Raw genomic sequence first — 4,111 nt, forward strand, 5'->3', positions numbered from 1 at the left:
GGATTTCGTGGATGCGCAATATCTGAAAACTCCAGAATTTGTAGCAGGGATTCACTGTATTCGAAAAACCCTGACATTTGAGCACTTTTCAACATTTATCCCTGACGCAAAATTGACCACTAAAATCCCGGACAGGGAGGGGGGGGGGGGGGGGGGAATGGCATATGGCAACCCTAATTTTTATACGCTGTATTCTGCTTTCTAATGTGCTTTAGAATTGAATTAAACCTTCATATTAGAATAATTCATCACAATCTGAGGAAATAAAAACCCGTAATGTTTTGATTTATTTTTATTAATTATAATCCGTTTATAAGCACTTTAATATGTCGTGTCGTTCCTTGATTATGATGTCCGATGATATATCTTGCGAATTATCCTCATTGTTTCTGAAAATAAAAATGAGCAAATTGAAAAGTCTAGAAACACTGGTTCTCAACCATTGGGCCATGTCCCACAGCTGGGCCATGAAGACATTTTCAAGTGGGTCATAAGTCTGTTAAAAATACTATGATTGTTGGAAACTTTAGTTTCATTTGCGTCATTATAGTCAAATTTTCATATAGTAGCAAGTAGTATTTCGGATAAAGAGCGTTTATTTTTTTGTTAAAGCTAAGCAAACCAAATTTTTTGTTATGAATATGAACATCGAGATGCATGGTTATGAAAACCCATCGCCAAAAATTAACTCATTCTGATCACCCAGGACATTTTATGAAAATTGCGATATTTCAAGAAACAATCGAATATTAAAGTGGTCCGATGCCCGAAATAGATTCAAGATTCGATCGTTGTTGCGGTGATGTCGTCGTGATAGGAAAAGTTCGAAGAAACTGCATTAATGCATCACCCCACCATTAGTTTTCCATAACCTTATTCTCCACATTTGACACAGAAAACGGAAATTCCTATGCTCATAACTTAAGCCTAAGTAATTTGAAACGCGTAAAAATAATAAACGTGACTTACCGTACATTGGCCTCCAATGCATGCTTGACCGGGCGGACATGCAGGTCTGCAGGCTGAAAACAAGAGAGCTATGCTCAAATATATAGACACGTGGTGTCACATAGTGGCAAATTTTGATGACGTTAAAAAAAAGATTCTTTTTCGGTATTAAACCCATTGAAGTCAAATATATTTCTAGAAGACTGTTATTTTTATATTCACACTTTCATCGCAGATCAACTTTATGCCTAACAAATTGTTTTTTTGGCGAAAGCACCGTGTTTGAAAATAAAAGTTAGCTTAGTTTGTCTTTATATTCGTGCGATTCTCTACTCAATGAATGTCGGGTGTTTACTTCAACCGTTTCACGCCCGGGAATATACTTTTGAGGGCGCTCCGGAAGTATTAGTACCAAGACGACGCACAAACTGAACAACCCTAACCTGGTACACATACTATGTTCAGGTTGTGCGTCATATTGGTACGAATACTTCGGGAGTACCCTTTTGAGAATATCTCTTGATTCTTATACACTTACCTCCTTCTACGTTTAGAATCAGCATTGACGCAACAGCCAACATCAAAGTCAGTAATAAGATTTTGTTCATCATTTTGAATTAGGATGAAGGTTTTTGAAACAAGACGAGTTTATCTAAAACTTTTTACCAAAACATGAAACAAAAAAATGTACAGACAGATTAGTTGTTGTTTGGAACATAAAATTACAATTTTCCTTGGCTAATGGACCAAACGTTTCTAAATCTTGGCTCAATTTACGGTAGATTACTTACAGTAATTTACTTATGTATAAGGTATACATAGTGTTTTACAGGACTGTTGGACCGTTCATGAAATGTAAATTTTTGGGTGCTTTTTATGTGTACCAATATGGAGGTAACTAATTTTGTTAGCCTATTTTACATCAAGTTGTGTAAAGGTACTGAAACCTACGGGAATATTCACTTGGCTAACACAGACAGTCCCCGAACACGTAATAGAACTGAAATAAGGAAAATTGAATGAAATGATGGCCTGACTATAGCCACATACTGCGGCAGTACCAATTTTTACGCCTTTTTCCGTTATTCAGGTTTTTTAAATTACCTACAGGTCAAGTTTATTTTTTTCAACCAATAAAAAAAACAATTAAAAAAAATGACATTTAGAGTTTTATTCGGGAAGGGAAGCCGCGGAGAACTGGTTATAGAGCATCGACACCCGAGCTTCTAACATCTAATTCAACAGATCAGGAAGGAGAGTTTCAAAATCACCGATATTAATGGTGATTACCAAATGAATTTTGCAAATTAGCCAACAAACATCGAATATTACTAAAAATTACCGTGTATTATATGAGCCACAAGGCCAGCGAATAACCGGGGTTGACGACTGTAAAACGATTAATGCCAGCTGCTCGGCTTTCAAAACGCGAGATGAACCGACATTTAGAAGGCATTGTTTTTAAGTTTAGCGGAAGATAAAAGCGAGTACTCCCGAAGTATGTGAACCAAGATGGCGGACAAGCTGCGACGACTGGAACGTAGTATGTGTACCAGGTTAGGTTTAGGCCATAAATTTATTCCAATTTTCCCTATTTTAGTTTTATTACGAGTTCGGGGACTAGCCAAGTGACTCTCGTAGTATTTGCACATGAAATTATGGCCTAACCCTAACCTGGTACACATGCTGCGTTCCAGTCGTCGCAGCTTAAAACTCTAAACAGCACAATTTGCGGTGCTCCCGAAGTATTCGCACTAAGATGGCGCACAACCTGAACTTAGTATGTTTACCAGGTTATGGTTGTTCAGGCTGTGCGTCATCTTGTCAAAAATACTTGAAGCGCCCAATTTGCCAATAGGCGATTGGGATTACCGCCATTAGAAGACCACGTGGAATCTATAGCGTACCGGTACGAATCAACTCGACATTGCGAGAAATTCAGTAATCACCGAATTCGATTAGCGGTGCGATGGTAAGAGCTTTTCTGAGGCTTAACACGACGCTTCAATGGATTTTACGCATCTTAAATCGCGGCGTTCAAACATCGCAATTTAGTTTCCCGGGCAATTTAAGAGCTACGAAGCTCGTTCGACAATTTGCCCGAATTGAGCTTTCTGCTTTGCCTATTTATGCGTTTTTAACATAAATAAAAAAATCCGAACGTGACATGAGAAAACATCGTGTCAAGTAAGAAAAGAAATCAATATGGTGACAATGTAGCGCTACCGTGAACTTGTATAGGTTCTATGCGACTGTTTTTTTTTACTATCATAGGCGAAGCTTGTGGCTGACTGTTTTTCGGGCAATATCTCACTTATAATGTAGTTCAAATAAGAAAAGGGCAAAACGCTGGTTACAGAATATGCCTAATTTCTACTAACTGAGGTAAAACCTATATCTTCCATGATATTGAAGAATACATAACAGTAGGATTAAGTGAATTTCAGTCCGCGCTAAATTTAAAGTTCTCGCTAAAATTGAAAGCGTAAGGTTTTCATCCGTTTCTACTCCTTCGATTCTTGCTCCCGAAATCAAAAACAAACATTGCAGGGCGCTCCTGTCGAATTCGTACCAAGATGGCGCACAACCTGCTAACCCTAACCTAGTATAATACTATGTTCAGGTTGTGCGCCATCTTGATACGAATACTACGAGAGCACCGCACCAATTGCAGTTTCAATTACATTTTGTTTATTAATCCTATGACATGCGTTGTTCGTGTTTCTTCGAAAATAAGACAGGGTCTTATTTCAATTTTCCTTCAAAAAATAACACTATTTTTGCGGGTTATCTTTTATTTTCATTTATCAACCACAAAATTACAAAGTAGAAAATTACGAGATTTTCAAAAACATAAAATATGAAAACATATATCAATTCATTTATAAATTTTATTTAGCAAAACTGCTAATCATGGATTATTCAAAAATGACCAATTATTTAAAACGTGTGTGAGATATTTCTTTCGACTAGGTAAAAATTGTGCTATCGACTAGGTCTTATTTTAAGGGGAAGGCTTATATTAAAATCCTTTTTAAAATTCAGGCTAGGTCTTATTTCCGAGGAAACTCGGCTGTTGATGTGCGTTGCATTGTGACGCCACAGGGATTGAAATTACTCGCACGTATCAGATTAAACTAAATTGAAACTCGTTTTGCGAGCC

The 4,111-nt window shown here is 37.2% G+C and overlaps 1 long non-coding RNA gene across 1 annotated transcript; it reads right to left on the reverse strand.

Moving 5' to 3' along the window:
- Positions 1-276: 276 nt before the first annotated feature.
- On the reverse strand, positions 277-1,609 carry LOC120333483 (uncharacterized). The gene is made up of 3 exons (XR_005568241.2): positions 1,487-1,609; positions 970-1,022; positions 277-389 (listed from the first exon to the last, which is right to left on the reverse strand). It is a non-coding gene; the product is annotated as an uncharacterized LOC120333483 (long non-coding RNA).
- Positions 1,610-4,111: the final 2,502 nt, after the last annotated feature.

This window comes from Styela clava, chromosome 13, assembly GCF_964204865.1.
Source record: "Styela clava chromosome 13, kaStyClav1.hap1.2, whole genome shotgun sequence".
Classification (NCBI taxonomy): Eukaryota; Metazoa; Chordata; class Ascidiacea; order Stolidobranchia; family Styelidae; genus Styela; species Styela clava.